A 21,325-nucleotide genomic window follows, 5' to 3' on the forward strand; every position below is an offset into this window, starting at 1 on the left:
ATTTTTACGAGAAAAATTATGAGCTTATGTATAAGTGACTTAATATGGAAAATTTAAGCGATTCATGTTGACATTTTTTGAGACTTTTTAAAAGGGGAAGTAAATATTTGCCCTCTTTTTTCAACGTATCATACTGCACAAACCAGTCATTTTAAAATCTGCGCACTTCAAACCCGCGATGGCTTTTCAAGGCAAAACACTTTTGCAGGAACTGGATCAAATTTTTGGGTCGTTTTTCATCACGTTATGGCGTGGCTAGTAAGTTTTTGTTGTGCTTCTCTCGAACCTTTTGCAAAGTTACTACTTTCAACAGTGAATGGCTGTCTCTCTCCCCCGAATTTTTTTCAAAAACAAAAAGGGGTTGTTCAGCGTGATTGAAAACATAGAGTCAGCGGGGTCTTACTTAAGTTTCTATTATATTCGGCAGTAATAAAAAACGAAGGGATGGGCCAATGAGCACTAGCACCATATTAAGGCCTGATACAAAAACGAGTTTTTTAAGCATTTTTATCGCTGCCCTAAGGTAACAAACGTGACAACGTTCCCGACGTAAATTTTCCAATTGTACTTGGATTTCTAGGACGAAAAACTCCGCAAAAAAGGATATGGTTTACACAATAAATCTTTTTAATTCGATGATCAATATTCTGTATACACACATTTGAAATCAGAAGGGGCAGAAAAAAAACCAGACTTTTTTTCTTCGGAAGAAGTATTTCAATATATTAAATCCCAAATAACCCTGAAAAATAAACATTTCCAAAAAATTTTTTTTCCCAGTAATTGATTTAAATCATTTCCCAAAAAAAAGTTTTTTAAAAAGAATATTTTCAACTTTTTAAATTTTATTTAAACTTTATTATTATGGGTCTTTTAGCACGTCATCAAATTTTGTTATTAAATTCTTTAAAGTTTAAAATTTTAAAAACAAAGGGAAAAAAAAAATATTGGCCCCTGAACAAAAAAAAAACCTAAATAAATTGTTAAAACAAAAAGATTTTAAAAATGAATATAAGATAAACCATACTGGCAAAACTTTTAACGAATATTGAATAGAATATGAAAAGACAAGATGATCAATTAATCTTTGCGGGTTTACCTTTTTTTTCTGAAAACGCTTTCGATATATTTTATAAAAAATCCATGAAAAGGGTTTCAAAAAATAAAAAGTTTAATGGGATAGATTTTTTTAAAATAATACGGAAATTTGTAGAATTAACAATTGACAGACGAAATCGCCACAAAGGGCCAAAAAGAAATAAAACCACTGGGATCTGCTTCCTTTTAAACTTTTGCTTGCTGCCTTATTTCCTTCAAGTGGAGAAATTTAGAGTATTGTACTGGGTTTTTTGCAAAATAACGCACAAAAGATGAGTCTGAAAGCTCAAATAGTGTTTTGACACAATTTAATTAATTTGACAAATAACAAATCGCTACAACCCGTTTCAATGCCAATGGGACACGGAATCTAGCATATGCTTCATTTGCGTCGAAAACTATTTCACTGACAGTTATGCAATTTAAATATTGACCAATAAGTTTGATCCACACACGTGTTGGCTCCGGAGGCGTGTTATACTTTTACCGAAATACCTAGAATTTTTAAAAACTATGTAGAAAAAATGACAACGTAATGCTATGTCCGCGTAGCATTGGCGCATTTATTTGGTTAAATCAATGCTGGTCAATATTTTTTTGGAGTGGAATCTATTGAATGGCTAAATTGTGACTAAAACGAAACATGGAAACAGATGTGGTTATTATGAAATCTATAAAAAAAAAATATTATGCAGGTAAGATCAAATCGCCACACCAGGCATCGCAAATTCATGCTGGAGTCCGCACATGTCCATAATGTACCTAGGGCTAGGTCAAAGAATGATTATACTAAACCGATGGTCGCAAGATGCCGGTGTGTTTACTGGCGGTTGTTCGGTTGCGGCCATTATTTCCTTATAGTAAAAATAAATTTTACATTTTTTCAAAAGTAAAAATTTTCTGAAACCCGTTTTTTAATGATAAAATTTTTCGAAAAAAGTTGCAACGCTTGTGCAAAAGGTTTACAGTTTATATAAGAATATAAATAATTAAATTTAAAAAATTTCCCCCCAATTTGTGAGTTTATTGGGCGACGGTTTATTTTTTGTTATATAATTCAAAAGTTTTTTTAAAAAATTCACCATCCCCCGGGAACCCATTGTTACTCCCAATTGGCTGATTTTATATGAATTAAAAAAATAAAAAAGACTGCATTCTTATTTTAGGGCGTTGAAATAGGTTTCAAGGTTAAAGTTTTTTGGGTTTTCCCCTTTTATTAAATTCTATATATTTTCAAAAAAAAACACATCTTACGGAGTAGCATAGAGCTCACAATGACCTATCCCAGTGGTTAAGATCCTTGCAAAAAAAGCAATAGCTTGAAATTTCCAATTAAACGGCGGTGTTAGTCCATGTGTGTTCGGTGAACCCAAGGCATATCGGTTTTACGTTTGTTCTTTCACTTAAATAAATTCTAGTAACTTTGAAAATTGAAATCAATATTTTCAGGATAACATCTTTGCATTCTAGAATCAATTTTTTCTGCGTTAATATTTCAGCGATATATAAAACTTAATTCGACTTCCTTTTTCAGACACAAAAATAAAGGACCGCCTACAGAAAATATGTTAAGCCTTGGACAGTATTATCCTCCTTTAGCTTGCTAAGGATAGAATGAAAGGAAAATAGTTTTTTTTTTTGCCTTCAAAAAGTATAGCTTTTTACGGAAGTCTGAACCCCCACTGTGTTGATTATATGTATTATTTAAGTAAATCCATCAACAAATTTTAAGGGGAAAACTGGAGAAGCATTTTATCTTAATGCGATGTAATCCCATATAATTTGATAGTATCACGTGTTTGATATGTTTTCAATACAGCTTTAGAAATAAATTAAAAATTCATAATGATTGTTTGAATACAATAAAATTCGACAACAGTTTCAAAACTTGGACAATATTAGAATTTTTTGAATGCTTGAATGAATACTTGAATGAAATATTCACTGATATTTTAATAATAAATTATAGTAATTTAAAGTGTTGTTTTATCATTTTTATTATTTCATTTTTTTTTTTCTCATTTTTTTGTATTTTTAACTCTCACACAAAGGCAATAAAATAACTTCCATCGGTTTTGTCTGTTCAACAGCAAATAAGATATGGCTACTGCAATCCACCGACAACAACTACCGGAAAGAAAACTGTCTAATCATTAAACAAATTCGTGTAATTTTAACCAGTGATTCTTCAATAAATACACAAGATACGGAAACCATACACATGACATTTTTTAAACACAAATATTTTGGTTGGGTTCAACGTCGCACCAACACATCAGTGGTCCATATGGCGAATTTCAAGCTTAACTGGTGGATGAAGACCTCAGGTGCCCATCCGGGCATTATTTCAGACAGGAACGGGCCCGGGACCTTAAAAAAATCACTGACGCCTTCAGTATCACACCGTACAATCAGAAATGGGCAGACACCGTTCAACCGTGGACAGTCCGTACCAGTATAATATATTAGTTATAAAGATTGTTGACAGGTTATTATCAACCAATCTTTATAACGAATTTATTAATACTGCAAACTTCCTTTTTTCAGAGAAAAAAAATTTTAGATTTCTTTATAAATAGACAGCAAGCCGTGTAGTATAAAATATATAACGTCACAATTATCCAATGAAAAAGTGACGTTACAAACGTGCAGTATTTATAAATGTACTTATAATTACTGCAGTTTGTAACGTCGCTTTTCATTGGATAATAGTGATGTTATATAGATTATTGTTTGGGTCGTCAGACCCAAACAAATAATGGTAGCGAAATTTTCAGACTCTAATGCTGTTAAATTGCAAAAATGCCGAAGTATAGTCCGCTTTTTTGAAGCGGTTACTTCCCTTTATATGTACACTTACGCCGAAAAATTCAGGGAGATCATTGCGTAAAGATGGTAAAATGACAGGCGCATTAATTTTCAAGCAAAATAATTCCCGAATGATCGAGGATTTCTAATATTGTTTTATTGCTCCGCGCCCACAGGCGCGGAGCTATTTGTGTTTACTATTTTTTTGTCCATGGGCCCGGATTTGAGCAATAAATCCTTTCGCATTAACAGCTAAAAAAGTAAATCCGCATTCAAAAAGTCCTTTTCGATTTCTATATTGGTTTCCCCGTCGATGATTCGCAGCATGTCATATTAATGAATGAGAACCGGAAACAGTTCTGCTTTTACATAAATTCGAAAGCTATAAATAGCTTTAAATGTTATACATTTGTTATTTCCCTTTTTAGTAGTACATGCAATTATAATTTGTTACATTTTTGAAATACATTACACACATCATATCAAGTATACTATTAGTGATTGAATTTGTTGTCAATATAAAGAAGATTTCAGGGATAAGATTTTAACAATTTTGTTTTTTGATAATTATTTTTAATTTATATTTATGAAATTAAATGTTTTAATAATAACATGTTGATATATTGGTTGTTTTGAAATAATTAAACTTTAGTATATTAGGTTACATTTATTTAGCATCATTGATACAGCATACTACTTAGTGATAATGGTATGAATGCATTTTGTAGCCTTGCGAGAGGATGGACTCACCTTAATTAAGGTGATTCGCTTTGTCAGCCAAGTTTGTATACACTAAGTTTGAGCAAAGTGAGAGTAGGCCAAATTCATATATCAACAAAGCTCACATTGTTATATGATGAGCTATTTGCAAGTACACTTCTAATTCTATGTTTTAAAGACTATTTTAAACAAAAAGAAAAATGATAACAATAAGAAATTTACATTGAATGGGCTACATTTCTGAAGACAAAAAACATTCTGTTGCAAATCTTTATGCACATTTCATGAATGGCAAAATCCAGTTTAAAGTCTATTTTAGTGCAAACAAATGGTACTTTTTGCAGAAAATACAAACAAAAACTTTTAAAAACATAAATCTTAGGAAAGTAGTTTATCTGACCTTGAAAAAACGTGGCCTCCATGGCATGTGTAAAAAAGTAGTACCATGAAAATAAACATGATTTACCTATTTCTTGTGTACATGACAAATAGGCACATTTCACTGTTAAAAAAGGTTAGATTTTAAAGTTTGATTGTGTTTTCATTTTAATTGTAGTTCATAAGGCTATAAATGACGATTGTTTTCTTGCACTACTTTTTTACAAAAAATAACGGAGGCCATGTGCTTAGAAGGACATGAGATACTGATTTATTTGGAGAGTAAGTTTTGAAAAGATTTTTTGTATTTGCTGCAAAAAAAAGCTTTTTGTTGCACTAAAACAGACTTTAAAAGGATTTGGGCAATACATGGAATGTGCATAAAACTTTGCAACAGAATGTTTTTGTCTTCAGAAATGTAGCACATTCAAGGTAAATGTTCTTATTGTTATCATTTTTATTTTTGTTTATAATTGTCCTTAAAATATAAACCTGGAAGTGTATTTTCAAATGGTTCATCATTTTACAATAAGAGCTTTGTTGCTATATGAATTTTGGCCTACTTTCACTTTGGACAGACTTTAGTTAAAACAAACATGGCTGACAAAGCGGAATCACCTTAAGCATAGGCTATAGATAGATATCATGACAACAACAGAAACATTGATCTGCAGTTTGAACATGAAGTGTAATGTTTTTTATGAATGGTTTTAAAGCAATTCAACATAAAATATATATTGATCTCCCTAAAAATTAATTAACAATAGTTTTTTTTATATATATATTACCAATGTCAAATAGCTTTCATATCTTTGTCTCGCACGAATATGATAATAAGTGAATTTCCTCATACCTACCTTAAATTCAGGTAACAGTCTTTTATTATATTGATAAATACTGAATCTCCATGTAACGCGTGTATAACAAACAAAAAAATCCTGAATTTGGTCTTTTGGAAATTCATCCCATTTTTCATTCCAGAGTGTATTCTACTTTCAGTATTGAAAGAAACCATTTTTCTAATTTGACATGAAAAATATAAATGTAATATTACTATCTTATAATATTAGTCCGTTTTGTTACTATTTGTATATTTGTTACAATTATAACAGACTTTGATATTTCTATCATCTATCTTCTGTTACTGAAACAGAACACAGTACAGTCATGTCACATAACATTTACAAGTCTTGTAAGTCTTGTTTGTATTCAATGGAATTACTTTCCTTACCAGGTAGGCATCAGTGAAAGCATTTTTTATATTAAATATTTTCCCCTCTTTTTAACGATGGACAGTTATGGACAGTGCATAAGATAAGTATAATTATGCAAAAAATGGTTCACAAAACATTCGGAAAAAATCTACAATAGTACTTAATCTGAATATAGCATGACCTGTGCGTAGGAATGATTTGGTAATGTATCTGTAATGAGCACATTTTTTTTGCGCGGAGCTTCTCAATTGCTGCATTGCAGCAACATTTGTACTTGTTCTTTATAGATATGCATGCTTATAGTAAGCGCCATGATTATTTACAAAAGTGTTAGCGTCGTTACAAACCCTAATTTAGAATAATATGGTTTTCTTCAGGCCGTTTACATATAAATTCACCGTGGCCGAGGGGTTTGCGCGCTGGCTTAGAAAGCGAGAGATCTGGAGTTCAAATCCCGGTTAAGTCAACTCATTTTTTTCAAATTGTTTAAGTCAAATAAACATTGGATTGAATATCAGTGTTGCAATTAGTCTTATAGCCAATTTACTACAATTAAAACGCTGGAAAGCATTGGTGGCACTATACAAAAACAAATTGGTTTATAATCTCACAACCTTCACCTTTCTGACATTCTGAGACCCAAACAAATTCAGCGCCTTCTGTGCTTTGATTTTATATACACGGCTGTTGTCGATTCATGAAGAAATCATACTTTTTTCTCTAAAAAAATTATGCTTGCTGTATTATAAATTCGTTATAAAGATTGTTGACAGGTTATATGGCCGTATATAAACGGCTGTTTGCAATATAACCCTCGCCTAACGGCTCGGGTTATATTTACAAATAGCCGTTTATATAGGGTCATATAACCTGTCAACAATCTTTATAACTAATAATATACAAGTGAAGGGACCTTTCCGGTGTTTACAGTTTTATGTAAATAATATTGGCTAACTTGTTATCCAATCGCTACACTGAGATAATGCATAGTCACTGGTTGACCTGGTTTGCATCTTATGTTTGTGATACTGTTTGTGAGCAGTTGACTTAGCAATGAATTGAAAAATGTGTGGCTAAAAGTTCCGCTACGAAAAAACCGGAAAGGTCCATTAGAAAGTATCATGAATTAATGAATATTTTACATGAACAAAAAAAGTTTTACTCTTTCCTAGTTACTGTAGCACAAAAGCGCTGAACATTGTTTCATTGAACGGTTTTTAGCGTTATTCCTTCATGCTGATGAATGGATGTCGATGATATTATGAAAAAGAGGCGAACGGCTGATGACTTTAAATACCTATAACTTTAACAGAGAAAGCATTTTTGAAGGTATGGTTTGGAATATTTAATGACGAAATGTTGACGTTTACGAATCGTATGATAAAGGATTTATTATCATGAGAAAATAAAAGTTTTTGTGACTTTTAAGAAAAATGCCGCATCTCATCGCGTGAAAAGTTTGGTTTATTTTCAGTCAAAATTCACGTAAAGTAAAGTTTGCACATGGCCAGAAATTTGTTTGATGTTGACTATTAATCCATAACATTGATTTACTCGGACACAGTTGGGATATGTTAAAAATAGATGAATACTTATACCACCTGTCAATTGTGTTTTCTGCGCCGACATGTATATACTGGTACGGCTGTCGACGATTGAACGGCTGTCTGCCCATTTGATTATACTCAAGTTGGATATAGCTTCCTCGCATGAAAAAAAATCAAATTTCGCGGCAGGGTTCGAAAGCACAGTGGTGAGTGGCAAGTGCTTTGAAGTCAGTGACCTTAACCACTCGGCCACGGATAGTCCAACTAATTAGACTTGTCAAAGAGACACCGAGATAATTTTGGACGGGCGCTGTCTTTTTCCAAGTCCAACCACGAACTGCATTTTTATGCACGGACGCTTCCCAATTAGAAGTTGTTGGGAACGAAAACTAGAAAAGTTTCAAAGAAACGGTCTACATTACCTGAAAGAGAATCGTTTTTTATGCAAGGTTCCAAAATATCATACTTCAAAGTCGAACAGAAGTCTAAATATTCCACTTTAATTTTTTAATCGTTGAAAATTATTGAAAGCGGCCATATTGGAAAGCGGTGTCATGGTAAAATTGTAAATTCCATGGTGTAACACAGGTATCCCGGCGGCGATCGATTGTATTTGCCAAGATTTTATTATACAATTTGTTTATGTTATTTATATGAATTATTGCAGGAATAACTCTTTTATTCACACACAAATATGTCAGCATTAAAAAGAGAATGTGAAAAGGAAATTCTGATAACCTGACTTAGAAATTAAATATTTATGATGTCCGATTGTCAGAAATCATACTGCATTTAAGTCCGTTTAAATTGTCAAAATTAGATATTATTAAGTTGGATTTTTTAACATCTGTGATCATTAGGTGCAATTTTCTGAACTACCTTTTTATTTTATAGCCCTGCCATGATTTCCCACATACGAAAATACAATGTAATTGTAGGTACATCTTAATGAATTATAATTATCATATACATATACCATGATGAAGCAAGAAGAATTTCAATTTATATTACACTCCATATCAATTTTTAGTTGTTTTATCGGTTTTAAAAAGAATTTTTGAGGACGGTGTGTAGGGGAAAAGTTCAAAACAACCAAATAACCTTAATAAAATTCTGCAGAAAAAAAAATCTTAAAATTTCAAACTATAAAAATGGAATTTCAGACAGTCCTCAGTAAAATACAATTGTCGCACAGATATGACCGGGGTTTATGATAAAAAACGCAGCAAGCGGCAAAAATTAGTGACCGTTATTTAACGTTGAATAGCATAACAATGTAAGGACAGATGGAAGAAATGTCTTTAGAAGACTGTCGCATAAAGGACACCAAAAACCTCTGATAAACGCTTTTTCAATTGAACGGCACCTCGAATGTGTCACATTGAAAGTTCCATGATTACGCCCGTATTATGTACACATCTGTGGATGTTGATTAAAAAATTTCAACATTATTATGTTTAAGTGATCAATTCTGTTTAAACCGGCGAAAGGGAGCACTTGCACCTACCAGAGCCGTCTTTGGCACTCATGTGTATTTTATGTTTCGATTTTTGCAGTTTCAGGCGTTTTTTTGGTGGGGTTTTTTTTTGGAGGGTGGATACATGTATGTGGATAAGATTTTTCTGTTTAATTTACATTTCTTTGCTTGCTTGCCGAACCTTGTATTGATAATCATTATCTTTACGGTTCGGTATACATGATATACAATATGAAAACAAGATGAAAACAAGGAAAGGCGACGTTCAATGAACGCAACCCCCACACGACCCAGGAACAAGAACCATTGGCAAGGAACCCAGAGGATCCTAAAGTAAATTAAAAACGGGACAGGGCGCAAGGGAGAGCACGGTCAGGGGGCTTATCACTAAAATGTTAAACTGAGAAGGAAATCAAAAGGAAAATAAATAAATGAATGATTAATAGGACCACTAAGTTAACGGCAACAGGGGGAAGGGGAAAGGAAATTCGGGGAAGGGGGAGGGGGCGAAATAAAAAATAAAATAGGGGCAAAGGGAAGATACTTACCAAAGACGAGAGAAAACAACAAGGGACACAAACAAAAGTGTCACCAAAACATTATGAAACAGGACCACTAAGTTAACGGCACAGGGAAGGGGATAGGAAATTCGGGGGGAAGGGGCGAAATAAAAATAACTAGGGGCAAAGGGAAGATACTTACCATTAGACGAGAAAACAACAAGGGACACAAACAAAAGTGTCACCAAAACAGTATGAAACAACAAGACCATACACCTTATACATTTATAAGTCTCTTTAATCTGTTCATTTGAAATTTCTGATCTTCTCAATGACTTTTTTTTTAATATCCTCTACTTAAAAATTTATTTCAATTAAACATGTGACCCTTCCTTTATAGTTACACAGCATATGGCTGGATCACAATAAAGTTCCTTTTTAGTAAATTTAATAAAGTATGTCAAAAAAGACATTTAACTTTATCAATAGGTTAATATGTATTAAATATCGGCAATCGGTGAAAAAGAGCTCTTGAAATATTATTTTGTACAAATACTGATTAATTTTTGAAGTGTATTTCAAATAGTTTCCTTCAATATTTCTTTTACGTTCTTAATTGTCATATAAATATAGCATGTATAAATGAAGTCAGTATTTTATCCGAGAGTGACATTTGGCAGTCATTAGCAGTAAACAAGAAGGCAAACCACCAATTGATAAATGTTTGAGTAGCATGTATTAAAATAGTTTTTAAAAAAATATTAAACAACAGTACTTGTACGGAGCCTATTTGCGACCATTGCATTTTAGGTTTAAATACAATGATACTTTTCAATAGTATTAATAATGCACACATTTTATTTAAAAAATAATGATAGATTTATTTCCCCCGATATTTTGTTTTAATTTAATCTTCATGCGTAACCCACACTTACCTGCTAGACACACTGGTGGCTACTACCAGCTTTCACGGAATCGATTTTTTACGATGACGTCATAACATGTCCGCCCGAAATAGAGTAGACAGTACAAATTTGAAAATAAAATCGCATGTATGCGTTAAGACAGGTACAAATCTAAATATTTTTTCTAGGAGAAGTTTAGTACTAAAGTTTTATATTCTATTGATCTTTAGGAGGTAATTGAAGTTACTTTCAGGTTTAAGCAGTAATTTAAATCAGTCCAAAAATTATCGATTGTTACCGGGAGTTTTCCGGGGGAAAAATGACAGGTTTTAAAAGGGGGTAACGGTTTTAGTAAGGAAAAAAAATCTTTTTTAAAAGGGGCAAAACCCTTCCCCCAAAATTTAAAAGGGGGTTTTTGGGCCCCGGGCACCCCGGGTTTTGTTTTCTCGAACCGAATTTTGTACCAAGGGTCTAACCAATAGCAATAATTTCCCTTTTCAAGGAAGTACAATTTTTTGATGAAACAATCTTTGAAATTTTTTCAAGGGTCCTCTCAATTTACCCATAAAGCTTCTCACTCCCGGGAGGAAAATGTACACAAGGATGGAAATTTTTTTATATAACTTGTTTCAGGGAGTTTCTTGTGTAACTGTCACGGAGTTCGTCGGAAACATCTTTAACTACAAAAACACTCGTTAAAATGGTTATTTTCCATCGTTCAAAATGAGTTTTAGGTGCTAAATTAAACTTTAATGATTAAGCTTGTCTTACATCTTGTATTATGTGTCAAAGCCTATTTCACATGCCATTTTTAATCGCCTCTGCTTGCTTCAAATCTGGTAGTTTTCAGTAAAATTTCGAAATAACTTGCCAATTCACAAGTTTTGACCTGTTTATATTGGTCTTCATCCTTGACAACACATAATTTACTAATTATAATGCAAAATTGCAATCATAAACACCGGCTAACAGATTTATATAGCCGATTTTTTCAAATGTTCCGGGAGTTCTTGTGATAACTCTGAAGATGTCACAGAGTTCTTATGATAACCTTTTTGTTATTGCCAGTGTGTTTCTTGCGCTAAAAACACAGCACGGTTTTTTGGCGTTTATTATTATTCAATAAGATTGTAAATTCATAATGAAATGCAGTACGATCATCCTTTGCAACAAAAATGTAGATAAAAAGTTGGTCTTAAGTGTCTGCGAAAGGATAAAAAAGCTAATTTCTATCATTTTTCAGTCAAAAAAGAACCCGCGGTCACTTTATATTAAGGATTTTTCGCTTAAACCAAAAAACAAAAAAGTCTCAAAAAGTCACGTTTTCTCAGTTTTCCCTTTTTAAGCAACACCTTTTTAAGAGGGGTATTTTATAGGGATTTTGCTTTCCCTTACCTAAGGGGAAGTAAATTTTTGGATCATTTTTTTACCATAAAAAATAATTTTATAAACCAAGGGGTAATTTTCCCCCTATGTCTTAAAAAAATTTCGTACATTTTTTAAAAAACCCATTTTTGAAAAAATTAACTTCCCCCCAGGGTTTAAGCGAACTAAGTTTGAAATTATATTTTTTTTTCCCAAATTTCGCAAAGTTTGCGAGTTTTTCCCCCTAAGATTTTCATAGGGGAAACTCCCTCAACACCGACCCGGGGAAAAAGGGAGGGAAAAAAACTATATTTGAGTATTTCAAAGCGCATTTTATCACGTACATAAATGCCCTACTGGTTTCATAGCAGTTCCCGGCACCAAATCGCACTTTTTAACAAATAAAGTAAAAATCTGTCTACCAAAGAGTGCAAACTTTGACAGAACAAAGTTAGGTACCTGTCCAGCATTACATGTGTTTTAATGTTGCTCTTTTATTTTACATTTTGATGGATTTAGGCCTGAGATGTAACAACTTTGTTCACATTTATTCAAAATTTCAGAGCAGTTTTTCGAACCTTTTTATTTTGAATATAATTCAGTAACCAATAAGCAATGTTAAGCTGGGTTTTCAAATACACATGTAGATAACTTCCCAAACTTTTCCGTGTCGTCTGCAAAATATATTGTTTAAAAGTAGTGATTTACCTAGAATGGGATTTCAGTTATTGTGCATGGGCATTCAAACTAGAATTCCTCCGGTGTTGCTTGTAAGTGTCGCAAGTTCTCTAATGTAACTTAAAACTTTGAAACATATTAATCGCTGTACTATTATAACTGCTGTGTTACATAGAAAATAATTGTTTTCTCTGACTGATGCAGTAACATAGATGCTTAACTGAGAAAAAATAGTCTGTATGCCTGGATGAAAATGATAAAGGGCCTGAATACTGCTAGGAGCCGGACAAAATCTGCGTCAAACAAAAAAACATACTATGAAAAAGAAACGGGGGTAAGAAATAATATCTCTTGAACTAAAATTCACTCAAAACCAACATTATATATCCTATTTTTTGCGCAAAGGATGAGCGTACTACATTTCATAATGATTTACAATCTTATTGAATAATAAAAAACGCTAAAACGTGCCGTGATTTAGCGCAAGAAACACATCGGCAATAACAAAAGTTATCATAAGAACTCTGTGAACATCTTTAGAGTTATCACAGAACTCCGGAATATTTGAAAAATCGGGTATATATCTGTTAGCCCGGTGCATTTATATTGCAATTTTGCATTATAATTAGGTAATTATGGTATGGCAAGGATGAAGACCAGAAATAAACAGGTCAAAACTTGTGAATTTGGCAAATAATTTGGAAATTTTTACTGAAAAACTACCAGATTTAAAGCAAGAGGCGATTAAAAATGGCATGTGAATTAGTTTTGACACATAATACAGATGTAAGACAAGCTTAATCATTAAGTTTAATTTAGCACCTAAAACTCATTTTTTGAACGATGAAAATAACCATTTTAACGAGTGTTTTTGTAGTATATACAGATGTTTTCCGACGAACTCCGTGACAGTTATCACATGAACTCTCTGAACAAGTTATCATAAGAACTCCATCCTTCGTGTAACACTTCCTCCCCCGTGACCTCTAGTAGATGAAAATACAGATACACCTAGCTCTATAAATCTCAAAAATCCAAAACAAAAACATATTGATTATGTATCCAAACTGAAAATTCTATATATGCATAATCAATTTGTCAATCGTTAACAAAAATAAATGAATTTCAAAATTTATTAATAGAGCAAGTGCTTCAATTATCGACAGTCTATAGTTATCGACAGTTTTATTATTTTTCATTATTTAAAATTTTCAAATTAACTTGTCAAATACATTTGAGGTAATCTTTTCCCTGAAACACTATCTGCACGTTCTTTTTGCTATTTTGCAAAAGTCCACGGAGTTGGTCAAGTCAAATTTGCATGCATTTTACAACCGTTGCATCAATTTGTTTACTAGACAGGACAGCTTACGTCACAGGGTAGGCAGTCAGTTACGTAATATCTGAAAGTTGTGATTTTTGCTTCATTTTTTCCGAGAGTTATTCCACTTTGTTTAGTCTTATATTAGATGTGTATGGGTTGCAGACCACTAAATATGCAATATTAACAGTATTTGATACAGTTTGTAGGGTGGGGGGTGTCGATTAACTTTACGTCCAGTAAACAGATAGGTCTACAGTTTATCGACACATTGCAATTTTTAAATAAAAATTTATGTTTTAAAACAATCTTTTATTGAAGAGTATAAAAATAATGTAACTATATAGTATAACAATGTTTTATTCAATTATCCATTTAACATATAATGTTCAACAGTAAACATTTAGTTCTACCTCAGACAAATTTTAAACTTTAAAGTCATAAAGATGATAGGTTTCAATACAGTCATGAAAGAATATTACTCCTGTTCTAGATGTCATCTCAAAATCATAAGAGGGTCCAATACTTGCCACCCAAAATGAGGGGAAGTTGAAGTCAACTATGAGATGTAATGGGATGTCGAAGGTAAAGGCTGCAGGCTATATGGGGTTCCAAGGACCACCCTTTTAGATAACCATTTGGGAAGAGTTCCTGAAATGCCAACAAGGCCTGGACCTCCGTCAGTTTCGACTCCTGCTGAGGAGAAAGCTCAAATTTATAAACTATGCAAATCTGATGCAAAAGTTTTACCTTGAATTTTGGAATATACTCTATTGAAATCAGAAAAACAAAAATTATATGCTGAAAATAATGCTATGAATGCAACCTTTTAATGATGTTATTGGTTCATTGTATTTTATATACAAAGTATGAATTTGTAATTCCCTTTTTAAATATTTCAAAAACCCCAAAATTTTTTATTTTTAAATTTTTCATCCATTTAAATTCATTTGCCAGACTATGAAACTTTATTTTAATTTTTAGGTTATTCACACCAAGAAAAAGATTTTGACAAATTTTTTTAAGTGATCGGCCCTTTTTCCCCCTTAAAAATTTTCCCAAGGGAAGTGGTCCATCTGACTTTTGAGCTTATAAGTTAGAGAAAATTAAAACTTCAACTGTCTCAGACAAATCTTCGCCTTTAAAAAAACTCATTTCCCTTTAAATAAAAAAAAGAAAAGTCTTTCCCTTAGAAAAAAAATCCCCAAAAATGTTGTAAGGTTCTGTTGCTTTGAATTTGTTAATGTGAGAGAAAGTAAGAGAAGACCAGAAAAAGAGGAGTAAGAAAGATAGAAAGATAAAGCAAGAAAAGTGAGAGAGGAAGAGAAAGAAAGAAAGAGTTGTAAAAGATAAGAAAGAAAATGAAATTGATAGAAAAGAAGAAAAAAAGTAGAGGCATATATATGTCAGCAATACCTCTTCTGAGGAAAATATACCATACATGGATTCCGATGATGATGATGATGTTGGTGGTGGTATTCAAATGCAATGGTTTGTTGAATTAACTATGTCTGTATGTTATCTTATACTTACATCAAAGGTATGTTACCTTAAACATGTACTTACATCACAGTCTTTACTATCTCTGCTACATCAATACATCTGAATAAAAATTGAAATTGGTTATTGACTTATCATTTTTCTTAAATTTAGGGGTCTGCAACTTGGGTTCAAAGTTCAATTCAATTAAAAAAAATAAACTGCAAACACATGTAAATCACGATTTATTAATTTAAGTAAATACTTTTTGCAATATAATGATTGTCATGATATTATAAAACATAATTATTATCAATATGTCCATTAAAAAGGATTAGTGTCCTCAATTAAAAAGTACCTGTCGATAATTGCGTCCATGTGTCGATAACTACAGCCTTAGAATTAGTAGTTACTACCGAGTGTCACGCTGTGTAAAAATAATTGGAACCGGGAAATACCCTTCTAAACAACCAATCAACGATTGTTTTACATAGTAGAATTCTACATCTACATCTACATTGTACGTCGGCGCAATCACACTTGATTATGACGCGACGGGTGGTGCTAGGTCAAGAAAAAAGAAATATACAAGAAATGATAGAAAGTAAGAAGAGGTTGGATAGTACAAAGATAGAGATATAGACAAAAAGTATGCCAGCTATATTTCGCCTCTTCAACCCAAACCTCTCCGGTTACGGTGGCCGCTGCCGGCACAGCCTTGGATATCACTAGTGGGTACTTGTAGCTGGGCCCTAAGGCGAATTAGAATGTGAGGGCTGATAGCCCCTGCTTGAAGGATACCAAGTCAGGGGCCTCTGCAACGGAGGCAGGTAAGCTGTTCCATATCGTGGCTGTACGAGGGAAGAAGGAGTTCTTGTAGTACGATGTAGATGTTGATGGTAGATGGAACTTCTTGGAGTGGTCACTTCTAGTGCGGCTCGGGGCAGGGGTGAGATAATCACTGACTGGTATGTCCACAAGGTCATTGGTGATCTTGAACGTCATGGTCAGCTGGGCTTTGGTCCGTCGTGACTCTGATGTCTCCCACTCCAAGTGTTGGATCATTGAGGATACGCTGCTTGTGTTGTGGTAACGGTTCGTCACATATCTTGCAGCTCTCCTCTGGACCATCTCGAGCTTGCGTGTAAGGTCCTTGGTATAAGGGTTCCAGATGGTGGAGCAATATTCAAGGCCTGGTCGCACGAGTGACATGTAGGCTGTGCTCTTGACCTGTTCATTGCTGTTGCGCAGGTTGCGTCGAAGGAAGCCGAGTGTGCTGTTGCCCTTCTTTACGATCTTGTCAACATGTTGATTCCAGGAGAGGTTTCCAGACATATGGACTCCGAGGTACTTGGTTATCGAGTCTATCTCGAGTGTGTGGCCCTTCAAGGAGTACGGGTATATGATGGGGTTCCTCTTCCTGTGGACCCTGATTATACTGCATTTCTCTGGGTGAAAACTCATGCCCCAGCGTTTCTCCCACAATGCCAACTTCTTCAGGTCATCCTGCAAAACGTGGCAGTCCTCTTCAGTGTTGATTTCCCGGTATACCACACAGTCGTCAGCAAAGAGTCTGGCTTTGGACGTGACATGAAGTGGCAGGTCATTGATGAAGACCAGGAAGAGTATGGGTCCGAGCACACTTCCCTGGGGGACTCCGCTGATAACGGGTGCTGGGTCGGACGTTGCTCCATCAACGACTACGCGCTGAGTGCGGCCTGTGAGAAATGCCTCAATCCACTTCAGGGTATGGTTTCTGATGCCATAATGATGGAGCTTGACAAGCAAGCGACTGTGTGGGACGCGGTCGAAGGCTTTGCTGAAGTCCAGTACAGCGAGGTCATGTTGTTTACGCCTGTCCATGGACTTGATGAGCTCGTCTGTCAGCGTTAGTAGCTGGGTTTCAATCAAATGGAAATAAACAAATCGGTAATTGTACGATCGACTTCATTTATGGCACAAACTTTTGTCACATAATATTGATGGTAAGTGTCTTGGTATAGTCCACAATATGTACAGTAAGGCTAAATCTTGTGTTAAAGTAAACTGTGAGTTGACTAGTTTCTTTAGTAGTTATACCGGTGTACGTCAAGGTGAAAATCTTTCACCAATTTTGTTTTCTATCTTTTTGAACGATTTGTCAGAATTTGTATCTAATAAATATACAGGACTTGTAAATATCTCTAACGCAACTCGGGAATGTCTTAGTGACGATGTCATTGATGTTTATGTTAAATTGTTTCTTCTGTTATATGCTGATGATACAGTGCTTTTAGCAGAAAGCAAAACTGATTTGCAAGATGCCTTAAATGCTATGAGTGAGTACTGTAATATGTGGAATCTTGTTGTAAATGAAGCTAAGACTAAAGTAGTGGTTTTTAGTAAGTCAAAACCTAAGGATGACTTTGATTTCATGTACAATGGTAAAAAGCTTGATTTGGTAGATAACTTTACTTACCTTGGAGTACTTTTTAATTATAATGGTAAATTTTTTGAAATCAAAGAAAATTCTTGTTGATAGTGCTAGAAAGAGCAATGTTTTCTGTGATCCAAAAGTCACGTAAATTGTGTTTACCAATTTCTTTGCAACTACATTTATTTAACTCTATGGTTGTACCTATTCTTCTTTATGGAAGTGAAGTTTGGGGATTCGAACAAGTTCAAATTTTTAGAGAAATTTCAGTTGTATTTTTGTAAATTTATTTTGAATTTAAAAGCTTCTACACCTAATTGTATGGTTTATGGTGAGTTAGGCATATTCCCATTAGCCTTACAAGTGAAAGCAAGAGTTTTGTGTTTCTGGAGTAAAAATTATAAATGCTAAGGAAAATAAGATATGTAAACTTCTTTATAAAACAATGTTGTCTTTGTCCTCTAGGAATATTGTTAATTCTAAATGGATAAATTTTGTGAAAGAAACACTTAGTAATCTTGGCATGTCAGAATATTTTCATTTACAGAAGGTAGATAATATTAATCACTTTAAAAATGTTGTGAAGCTTAGACTACAAGATCAATTTTTACAAGATTGGCATAGTACTATTGACACATCCTCTAAGTGTTTAGTGTATCGTACATATAAAAATACTCATTGTTTTGAAAAAATATCTAGATGTACTTCCTTTTGACATAGGCAAATATTTATGTAAATTTAGAACAATGAATCACCTATTACCAATCGAAAAAGGCAGACACTTGGCAATTGATCAGAATAATAGGGTCTGTTCCTTATGTCCGTATCAAGCTATTGGTGATGAATTTCACTACTTATTTGAATGTTCGTACTTTAATGACATAAGACGTAAATCTCTTCATCCCAGGTTTTACACTCATCCCAATATTTTTAAACTTGACACATTAATGAATAGTTGTGATAAAAATATTCTTCTAAAATTATCTTTATTTTGTAAAAACATTATGTTAAAATTTAGATAAGTAATACTTCTCATTCTCCGTTCTCATTTGTTACAATATAAAATACATGTTGTATTGAATTCAGAACTTGAAATGAACAATATGATCTCCTTTTTGTTTATTAAGCTAGTCATATTTGTATTTTTATATTGTGATACTAGTGATTTTTGACTGTTATTTTTCTGTTTGTTTGTTGTTATAACCAGTTGCATATTATATGCCTTGGTTTAATAAAAACTGAAACTGAAACTGGCTTTTTTGGGTTAACCTGTCGATAACTGTAGCACTTGCTCTAGATCAAAACCCAGATATAGTTACAGCCACAGAGTCATGGCTAAATAAAGAAAACTATAACAGTGAAATTTTCCCACCTGAACTCGGCTACACAGTTTTTCGCCGTGACAGACTCAAAGGTAAGGGTGGTGGAGTGTTTATCCTTGTAAAAAACAACCTCCTACCAAGTAAACAACCAAAACTGAACACCGATTGTGAAATAATATGGATAAAAATAGAAATCAAAGGTAGTTAAGTCACTTTTTCTGGTATCTTATTACAAACCACACGAACTTGATATGAATAGTATTTTAGAATTTGAAAAATCCCTTGAACTTGTGCGTAACTTAAAAGGTACAAAGTTAATCCTTGGCAATTTTAACTTCCCAAAATTAAATTGGGACTCTGAACATACACCATATCTTAAAGAAGGCTTAAACACAAGTCCTGTGTATGATAAATTCCTGAACATCATTGATGATCATAACCTTGTACAAATGGTCAATGAAAGTACACGAAATGACAATATTCTTGATTTATTGCTCATTTCAAACCACACTCTTGTAAACAACGTCAAGGTCATACCTGGCATATCAGATCATGACATCATATCCACAGAAATATCTTCTAGGCCTACCCTCCTCAAACAAAAGCCTCGTACTTGCACCTTGTATAAAAGGCAAATTGGACTGAGTTGAAAACTTTCATTAAAACCTCAACATCTGAAATACTCCAAAAAGCTGAATCTTTGTCTGTTGAAGAACTTTGGGCGCAGTTCAAACACACACTTGAGGATGGCATATCAAAATTCATACCCACTAAAAGAATTACAGCTAAACCATCTTTGCCCTGGATAACAAAATCCATTAAAAATTAATTCATAAAAGAGACCAGCTCTATAAAAATATTAAAAAACCAAAAACAAATAAAAATAAATCTGATCATGAAGAATGGCTAAAATTTAAAAATTTGAAATCGCAAATAAAAGCTAGAATTAAACAATCATATGAGTCTTACTTAGAAAACATCCTGAACCTTGTAGATGATAATGATGAAACTAATACACAAAGTAAAGTCTGTACCAAAAACTATACACACTTATAAAAAAAACTCTAAAAAAGATTCACAAAGTGTGTCTCCATTAAAAGATCAAAAGTCTGGTTCTCTCAAAATTAAGAACACTGAAAAAGCAAACATTCTTAACAAACAATTTCAATCAGTTTTCTCACCAATTATACCACTTACACTTAAAGATCAATGCATACAAAAACTGAGACTCATGGATCCCAGAGAGTAGTGTCAGTACCCACAAATGAATGACATCATCATCAGTAGGGCAGGTGTACTAAAGCTCCTCGCCAACCTCAATGCCAACAAAGCTGCCGGCCCTGACAACATTAGACCAATTGTCCTGAAGGAGCTGAGAGAAGAGATTGTTGACATCGTTGCAGTTCTTTTCCAAAAATCCCTGACCACCGGTAATATTCCCAATGACTGGACCCGTGCAAACGTATGCCCTGTCTACAAAAAAGTGATACAAGTGATCCAGCAAACTATCGCCCAATACGTTTATTTAGAAAGCCATGTTATATCTTGACCGGAAGTTCAGTACTCTTTTTACCCATCATGCAATATAGTTATAAATAGCAGACTACAGTAATGAAGGATATTACATCCCTCCTCTTCTTGGATTGAAACATCATCTTATATAAATTTATTATTGTGAATATTATTAAGTCAATATTTTTTTTTTAATTAATGATTTTTTTTTAGTTCTAAATACAATAAATATTCAAATAACCAAAATCATAAACATGTACATTAATGTATATAATATTTCTACAGATGGAACACAAATTCAGCATCGAACTGTAATTGTCCGAGTTTGTTTATATCAGCATTCCTTACTCCACGTGGTCTGTTATAAAGCAATTAATCATGAGGAAAACTGGGAACTGTCCGAATTCCAACCGTTTGTAGGTCAGTTTTACTACAGCTTTATTACCAATGAATAACGTTAGTCAATGAAACATTTCTACTACTTGAGCAATATCAGACATAATTATTACACTTTACAAACATGGATAATTTCCTTGTCTCTCCAACATCATTATTAATTAAACACATTAGTTATTTTTTTTTATTTGA

Source organism: Ruditapes philippinarum, unplaced genomic scaffold (assembly GCF_026571515.1).
Source record: "Ruditapes philippinarum isolate M1 unplaced genomic scaffold, ASM2657151v2 ctg7749_1_1_1_1, whole genome shotgun sequence".
Classification (NCBI taxonomy): domain Eukaryota; kingdom Metazoa; phylum Mollusca; class Bivalvia; order Venerida; family Veneridae; genus Ruditapes; species Ruditapes philippinarum.